The following is a 9,889-nucleotide window of genomic DNA, read 5'->3' on the forward strand; positions in this document are numbered from 1 at the left end:
ACACAACTATCACCACTACTTCTTGAGGTGGATAGGTGTTACGATGCAGCACACACTTGATGACCCAAAATCAGATTTTACTCAGGAATAGTGAATAGACTCAGGCATATATATCTGGCAACAGACCAAACCAGCTGGTAATAGGTCATAAGTAAGTCAAGGGCTACAACAAACAAGACACCACAGTCTAGTAGCCCATCCGCGTATCTTGAAAGAAAACAAAACAAGATAAGACTCAGTGAGCAAATATAGAATAAATCACTACAATATCTTAGAGATGGCTCGGAGACAGCAGTCAATAGCAAACCACATAAAGAAGGAGACCATGACAACTTCTACAACACCCAAAAAAAAAAGAATCAAAATTTTGCCCAAATGAAGATACAATCCTGGAATTATCAGATACAGAATATAAAAAACTAATTTACAGAATGCTTCAAGACATCACAAACGAAATGAGGCAAACTGCAGAAAAAGCCAAGGAAAACACCAATAAAACTGTTGAAGAACTCAAAAAGATTATTCAAGAACATAGTGGAAAAATTAATAAGTTGCAAGAATCCATAGAGAGACAGCATTCAGAAATCCAAAAGATTAATAATAAAATTAAAGAATTAGACAACGCAACAGGAAGTCAGAGGAGCAGACTCGAGCAATTAGAATGCAGACTGGGACATCTGGAGGACCAGGGAATTAACACCAACATAGCTGAAAAAAAATCAGATGAAAGAATTAAAAAAAATGAAGAAACCCTAAGAATCATGTGGGACTCTATCAAGAAGGATAACTTGCGTGTGATTGGAGTCCCAGAACAGGGAGGGAGGACAGAAAAAACAGAGAAAATAGTTGAAGATCTCCTGACAGAAAACTTCCCTGACATCATGAAAGACGAAAGGATATCTATCCAAGATGCTCATCGAACCCCATTTAAGACTGATTCAAAAAGAAAAACACCAAGACATATTATCATCAAACTTGCCAAAACCAAAGATAAAGAGAAGATTTTAAAACCAGCCAGGGAGAAAAGAAAGTTCTCCTTCAAGGGAGAATCAATAAGAATAAGTTCAGACTACTCAGCAGAAACCATGCAGGGAAGAAGGCAATGGGATGACATATACAGAGCACTGAAGGAGAAAAACTGCCAGCCAAGGATCATATATCCAGCAAAACTCTCTCTGAAATATGAAGGCGAAATTAAGATATTTACAGATAAACACAAGTTTAGAGAATTTGCAAAAACCAAACCAAAGCTACAAGAAATACTAAAGGATATTGTTTGGTCAGAAAACCAATAATATCAGATACCAGCACAACACAAGGTCACAAAAGAAAACATCCTGATATCAACTCAAATAGGGAAATCACAAAAACAAATTAAGATTAATTAAAATAAAATGCTCATAACAGGGAATCATTAAAATCAATATGTAAAAGATCACAATAATCAAAAAGAGGGACTAAATACAGGTGACATTGAACTGCCATATGGAGAGTGATACAAGGCGATATAGAACAATACAAGTTAGGTTTTTACTTAGAAAAATAGGGGTAAATATTAAGGTAACCACAAAGAGGTATAACAACTCCATAACTCAAGATAAAAGCCAAGAAAAACGTAACGACTCAACTAACATAAAATCAAACACTACAAAAATGAGGATCTCACAATTTGCTAAAAAAAAAAGTCTCAGCACAAAAAAGTAAGTGGAAAAATGAAACTGTCAACAACACACATAAAAAGGCATCAAAATGACAACACTAAACACTTATTTATCTATAATTACGCTGAAGGTAAATGGACTAAATGCACCAACTAAGAGACAGAGAGTCTCAGACTGGATAAAAAACACAATCTGTCTATATGCTGCCTACAAAGACACACCTTAGACTTAGAGACACAAACAAACTAAAACTCAAAGGATGGAAAAAACATATCAAGCAAACAATAAGCAAAAAAGAAGAGGAGTAGTAATGTTAATTTCTGACAAAATAGACTTTAGACTTAAATCCACCACAAAGGATAAAGAAGGACACTGCATAATGATAAAAGGGATAATTGATCAGGAAGACATAACCATATTTATGCACCCAATGACAGGGCTGCAAGATACATAAATCAAATTTTAACAGAACTGAAAAGTGAGATGGACACATCCACAATTATAGTAGGAGACTTCAACACACCACTTTCGGAGAAGGACAGGACATCCAGAAAGAAGCTCAATAGAGACACGGAAGACCTACTTACAACAGTCAATCAACTTGACCTCATTGACTTATACAGAACTCTCAGCCCAACTGCTGCAAAGTATACTTTTTTTTCTAGTGCACATGGAACATTCTCTAGAATAGACCACATATTAGGTCATAAAACAAACCTTTGCAGAATCCAAAACATCAAAATATTACAAAGCATCTTCTCAGACCACAAGGCAATAAAACTAGAAATCAATAACAGAAAAACTAGGGAAAAGAAATCAAATACTTGGAAAGTGAATAATATCCTCCTGAAAAAAGACTGGATTATAGAAGACATCAAGGAGGGAATAAGGAAATTCATAGAATGCAACGAGAATGAGAATACTTCCTATCAAAACCTCTGGGACACAGCAAAAGCAGTGCTCAGAGGCCAATTTATATCGATAAATGCACACATACAAAAAGAAGAAAGAGCCAAAATCAGAAGACTGTCCCGACAACTTGAACAAATAGAAAGTGAGCAAGAAAAGAATCCATCAGGCACCAGAAGAAAACAAATAATAAAAATTAGAGCTGAACTAAATGAATTAGAGAACAGAAAAACAATTGAAAGAAGTAACAAAGCCAAAAGCTGGTTCTTTGAAAAAATTAACAAAATTGATGAACCATAGGCTAGACTGACTAAAGAAATACAGGAAAGGAAACAAATAACCCGAATAAGAAACGAGAAGGGGCACATCACAACAAAACCAACTGAAATTAAAAGAATCATATCAGAATATTACGAAAAATTGTACTCTAACAAATTTGCACACCTAGAAGAAATGGATGAATTCCTGGAAAAACACTACCTACCTAAACTAACACATTCAGAAGTAGAACAACTAAATAGACCCATAACAAAAAAAGAGATTGAAACGGTAATCAAAAAACTCCCAAGAAAAAAAAGCCCTGGCCCGGAGGGCTTCATTGCAGAGTTCTACCAAACTTTCAGAGAAGTGTTAACACCACTACTACTAAAGGTATTTCAAAGCATAGAAAATGACGGAATACTACTCAACTCATTTTATGAAGCCACCATCTCCCTGATACCAAAACCAGGTAAAGACATTACAAAAAAAGAAAATTACAGACCTATATCCCTCATGAACATAGATGCAAAAATCCTCAACAAAATTCTAGCCAATAGAATTCAACAACACATCAAAAAAATAATTCACCACGATCAAGTGGGATTTATACCAGGTATGCAAGGCTGGTTTAATATCAGAAAAACCATTCATGTAATCCACCACATAAATAAAACAAAAGACAAAAACCACACGACCTTATCAATTGATGCAGAAAAGGCATTTGACAAAGTCCAACACCCATTCATGATAAAAACTCTCACCAAAATAGGAATTGAAGGAAAATTCCTCAGCATAACAAAGGGCATCTATGCAAAGCCAACAGCCAACATCACTCTAAATGGAGAGAACCTGAAAGCATTTCCCTTGAGAACAGGAACAAGACAAGGATGCCCTTTATCACTGCTCTTATTCAACATCGTGCTAGAAGTCCTGGCCAGAGCAATTAGGATAGACAAAGAAATAAAGGGCATCCGGATTGGCAAGGAGGAAGTAAAATTATCTCTATTTGCAGATGACATGATCTTATACACAGAAAACCCTAAGGAATCCTCCAGAAAACTATTGAAACTAATGGAAGAGTTTGGCAGAGTCTCAGGTTATAAAATAAACATACAAAAATCACTTGGATTCCTCTACATCAACAAAAAGAACATCGAAGAGGAAATAACCATTCACAGTAGCCCCCAAGAAGATAAAATACTTAGGAATAAATCTTACCAAGAATGTAAAAGACCTATACAAAGAAAACTACAAAGCACTACTACAAGAAATTCAAAAGGACCTACTTAAGTGGAAAAACATCCCTTGCTCATGGATAGGAAGACTTAACATAGTAAAAATGTCTATTCTACCAAAAGCCATCTATACATACAATGCACTTCCGATCCAAATTCCAATGTCATTTTTGAAGGTGATAGAGAAACAAATCACCAATTTCATATGGAAGGGAAAGAAGCCTCGGATAAGCAAAGCATTACTGAAAAAGAAGCAGATAGTGGGAGGCCTCACTTTACCTGATTTCAGAACCTATTATACAGCCACAGTAGTCAAAACAGCGTAGTATTGGCACAACAACAGGTACATAGACCAGTGGAACAGAATTGAGAACCCAGATATAAATCCATCCACATAGGAGCAGCTGATATTTGACAAAGACCCAGTGTCAGTTAATTGGGGAAAAGATAGTCTTTTTAACAAATGGTGCTGGCATAACTGGATATCCATTTGCAAAAAAATGAAACAGGACCCATACCTCACACCATGCACAAAAACTAACTCCAAGTGCATCAAAGACCTAAACATAAAGACTAAAACGATAAAGATCATGGAAGAAAAAATAGGGACAACCTTAGGAGCCCTAATACAAGGCAGAAACAGAATACAAAACATTACCAAAAATGACGAAGAGAAACCAGATAACTGGGAGCTCCTAAAAATCAAACACCTATGCTCATCTAAAGACTTCACCAAAAGAGTAAAAAGACCACCTACAGACTGGGAAAGAATTTTCAGCTATGACATCTCCGACCAACGCCTGATCTCTAAAATCTATATGATTCTGTCAAAACTCAACCACAAAAAGACAAACAACCCAATCAAGAAGTGGGCAAAGCATATGAACACACACTTCACTAAAGAAGATATTCAGGCAGCTAACAGATACATGAGAAAATGCTCTCGATCATTAGCCATTAGAGAAATGCAAATTAAAACTACGATGAGATTCCATCTCACTCCAACAAGGCTGGCATTAATCCAAAAAACACAAAATAATAAATGTTGGAGAGGCTGCGGAGAGATTGGAACTCTTATACACTGCTGGTGGGAATGTAAAATGGTACAACCACTTTGGAAATCTATCTGGCGTTATCTTCAACAGTTAGAAATAGAAGTACCATACAACCCAGAAATCCCACTCCTCGGAATAGACCCTAGAGAAACAAGAGCCTTCACACAAACAGATATATGCACACCCATAGTTTATTGCAGCTCTGTTTACAATAGCAAAAAGCTGGAAGCAACCAAGGTGTCCATCAACGGATGAATGGTTAAATAAATTGTGGTATATTCACACAATGGAATACTACACATCGATAAAGAACAGTGACGAATCTGTGAAACATTTCATAACATGGAGGAACCTGGAAGGCATTATGCTGAGCGAAATTAGTCAGAGGCAAAAGGACAAATATTGTATAAGACCACTATTATAACATCTTGAGAAATAGTATAAACTGAGAAGAACACATACTTTTGTGGTTACGAGGGGTGGAGAGAGGGAGGGTGGGAGACGGTTTTTTACTGATTAATTAGTAGATAAGAACTGCTTTAGGTGAAGGGAAGGACAACACTCAATACATGGAAGGTCAGCTCAATTGGACTGGACCAAAAGCAAAGAAGTTTCTGGGATAAAATGAATGCTTCAAAGGTCAGTGGAGCAAGGGCAGGAGTTTGGGGACCATGGTTTAAGGGGACTTCTAAGTCAATTGGCAAAATAATTCTATTATGAAAACATTCTGCAACCCACTTTGAAATGTGGCGTCTGGGGTCTTAAATGCTAACAAGCGGCCATCTGAGATGCATCAATTGTTCTCAACCCACCTGGAGGAAAGGAGAATGAAGAACACCAAGGTCACACGACAACTAAGAGCCCAAGAGACAGAAAGGGCCACATGAACCAGAGACCGACATCATCCTGAGACCAGAACAACTAGTTGGTGCCCGGCCACAATCGATGACTGCCCTGACAGGGAGCACAACAGAGAACCCCTGAGGGAGCAGGAGATCAGTGGGATGCGGACCCCAAATTCTCATAAAAAGACCATCCTTAATGGTCTGACTGAGACTAGAGGAATCCTGGCAGACATGGTCCCCAAACCTTCTGTTGGCACAGGACAGGAACCATCCCCGAAGACAACTCATCAGACATGAAAGGGACTGGACAGTGGGTAGGTGAGAGATGCTGGTGAAGAGTGAGCTAATTATATCAGGTGGACACTTGAGACTGTGTTGGCATCTCCTGCCTGGATGGGGGATGGGAGGATAGAGAGAGTGGGAAGCTGGCATAATTGTCACGAAAGGAGGGACTGGAAGGGCTGACTCATTAGGAGGAGAGCAAGTGGGAGTACGGAGTAAGGTGTATATAAACTTATATGTGACAGACTTACTTGATTTGTAAACGTTCACTTGAATCTCAGTAAAAGTTAAGAAAAAAAAAACAGCAGGCAAGAGCAGAGATAGACCACCTTGATGAAAATACTGCTTGACTTTCTGAGCTCAGTTTCTGTTTACAGTATCTGATTTATTCACTCTTTACCCCCAATTTCAAACTTTACCTTACTTTTTCTATTTCTCGGCAATGAATTCCTATTTCCCAATAAAGAATTTTTTAGGTTTCTAGAATTTGGATGAATAGTATCTAAAAAAAATTTTTTTTTCAGAAGATTAAATTGAGTTAATTTTCTGTAAGCTGTATTCTGCTTTTTATCATAAATTTTTTAGAAGTTTAGGCATCATCATTGTGCTCAAATTTAAAGGATGACATCCACTCTCTTAGATTCAAATAAAAAAGTCTACTATATTTGAAAGTCTACTGAAAAGCAAATTTCTTCTCAGATAAAGTCCTGGGTATGTGCAACATTTTGAACCCTTGCAAATGCACAACTTTGTTGAGACTGAGAATTCCAACTGTGAATAAGAAGATTTTTCCTAGAGTCCCAGTGTGATGTTAAGGCGTAAGGAAGGAAAGTAAATAAGTCAAGGGAATGAGAAAGCCCAAGTAAAATATTCTCGTTTTATAATTTTGTCAGGACAGGCTCTGGACCTGATCCTATCATTGTTTCCACTAGCATTGTCCTCATTCTAGCTATTTTGTTTGCATTTGCACCATTTCAGGAAGAGGAATGAAAGAGAAATATATTTGTGTATCACTACAGTAAAGCTGTGAACAGAGTATGAAAGAGGTACAACAGGTTCACTGATAAGCAGAATTAAAAGTTAAATTACCAAAGCTTATTCACACTCATTTTTTATAGCCCTTCCCCCAAACTGACCTAGTAGTATTATAATACTACGATCCAGGATGCCAGTTTAGAGAAAAGAAAAGTTTTTTTTTTAGAGAAGAATAACATATTTGGGCTTACTAGAAAATAAGAGTGTAGTCCTGTTTATGCAAAAACAGGTTCTTTTGGACATATGTCATTTTAAATTACTTCACCCAGCAATATTACATTTTTTATCTTTGTCCTCAGTTGGAAGACAACAGAGAGGAAATATCTCCACTATCACTTTTGTGATCTTGCTGGGATTTGGGGACTGCAAATAAGTTGGGACTGCCCTCTTCCCTTTGTTCCTAAGCCTTTATGTTGTCACACTGTGTGGTAACCTGCTGCTGATTCTCGCTGTCCAGAAAAGTCCACACTTACATACTCCAATGTATTTCTTCCTGTGCCACTTATCCTGTGTGGATGTTGGATACACAAGCAGCATTGCCCCTCAGCTGCTGAGGGAGGTCGTGGCTGGTGGTGTCACTATCTCCTTTACTGCCTGTGTGGTGCAACTCTATGCTGTTGGGGCTCTGCTCACTGCAGAGTGTTTCCTTCTGGCTGTCATGTCCTATGATTGCTACTTGGCCATCTGTTGGCCCCTGAGATACACAGTGCTTATGGACAGCAGAACTTGTGTCGAACTGACAGTTGGATCATGGATTGGTCGTTTTCTGTTTGTGGGAGCTGTACTAATTTTGCTTGCCATGTTAACCTTCTGTGGTCCCCACATCATTGATGATTTCTTCTGTGACTTCTTCCCACTGGTGAAGCTCTCCTGCACAGACACTACAGTGGTGGAGAGGGTGGCCTTTGTTTCATCATTTCTATCCTTGTCTCCTTTCCTTTGAACCTTGTTATCTTATGATTGTATTCTGTCCTCCATTTTAAAGATTTCTTCTTCTACAGGGAGATACAGAGCCTTTTCCACCTGCTTTTCCCACTTGGTCGTCTTGTTTTTGTTTTACGGCACCATGGCTGTGGTGTACAAGACACCAGCATCAGGAAAAACACTCAATCTGAACAAGATTTTATCACTTCTCTACACAGTGCTCACACCCCCTCTTAATCCTTTAGTCTATAGTCTGAGAAACAAGGGCATTCAAATCACTCTGAAGAAACTATATTGTTCAGGAGGTAACTGGGACTAGAAAATAATGTGATGAGCGAGTTAGGGAAATGGGGTAGAAGTGTGGGCTTATGTGATTTCCATTAACACAATTTTTGAATAATCAACACTCAAGTAAATTCCATATATTGTGCTCTCTGACCTCTTGGAGGTGCACTACCATCTCTTTGTCGTCTTTGCTGCCACAAAACATTTCATCTTGGTGATAAATGTGGCCATTCTCCTTGTCATTGGGACTGAGAAAAAGCTGTACACACCCATGTATAATTTTGTTGGGCAAATGTGTCCCTCTTAGGCATTTTGTACCCATCAGCTACTATTGCCAAAATGCTCAAGAAACTCTTGAATGAGAAGCAAAGCTTTTCTTTTGTTGGGTGTGTTTTGCATCTCTTTTCCTTGGAGCCCTGGCATGTACTGAAGTCTTCCTTCTCACTGTCATGGCTTATGACCATTATGTGGTCATATGTTTCTCCATTTGTTACACCCTCATCATGAAAAATGGGTGCTGTTCCACTCCATGGCTGTGGCTTGGGCAGCAGATTTTCTGAATTCCCTTCTGCACACAGTGTTCATGTTCTGCCTGTCTTTCTGTAAGTCCGATTGGGTCAACCAATATTATTGTGACATCTTTCTTATGATGGCACTGTCCTGCTCTTCCACTTACGTGGCAGAAATATTTCTCTTAGTGGTAGGAGATGTCTTGGTCATGAGCACCTTCCTGATCACTGGTATGTCTTATATCTACATCTTATCCACCACCTTTAAAATACAGTCAATGGAAGGCAAGCACAAGGCCTTCTCCACTTGTGCTTCCTGCCTCCTTGTTGTTTGACTTTTCTATGATACAATGATATTTACGTACATCCACCCCTCTTCCAGTTACAACTTCCCAGCTGGAGACAGGTTCATCTCAATGCTATGTGGGGTCATTACTCCAGTGTTAAGCCCCATTATCTACAGGCTGAGAAACACTGAGTTGAAAGGAGCTCTCAGAAAGATTTTATGCCATAAGATCTATTTAGGACAAACATGATTTTAAGACAATGTTACCCACTTAGACTGAATTTATAGGAAGGATTGGAAGAATTCATAGAAAGAATAATTTTCTATTGTTGTGCTGGGGATAGACAGGACATGGCTACATATATACAGAAATTTATAAGCACACACACATACATATATCTACATTTATGCCTATCTATACAACTATATCACTATCCACAGGGAATATAAAATTTATCATAAAAATAGACTTTTTAAAAAAAATTAGGGAACTGTTAATAATTGCAGTGATGTAAGAGGTATAAACTGTGTGTATCTTAAGTAAATTTGAATCTATGGTCACATTCTATACCCATATCCATATCCATACACATAGGTATACT

At 38.0% G+C, this 9,889-nt stretch overlaps 1 pseudogene; it reads left to right on the plus strand.

Moving 5' to 3' along the window:
* The first annotated feature begins 8,622 nt into the window (after window positions 1-8,622).
* LOC135229521 (olfactory receptor 5V1-like) lies at window positions 8,623-9,537 on the plus strand (annotated as a pseudogene).
* Window positions 9,538-9,889: the final 352 nt, after the last annotated feature.

The sequence above is a fragment of the Loxodonta africana genome, unplaced genomic scaffold, assembly GCF_030014295.1.
Source record: "Loxodonta africana isolate mLoxAfr1 unplaced genomic scaffold, mLoxAfr1.hap2 scaffold_34, whole genome shotgun sequence".
NCBI lineage: Eukaryota > Metazoa > Chordata > Mammalia > Proboscidea > Elephantidae > Loxodonta > Loxodonta africana.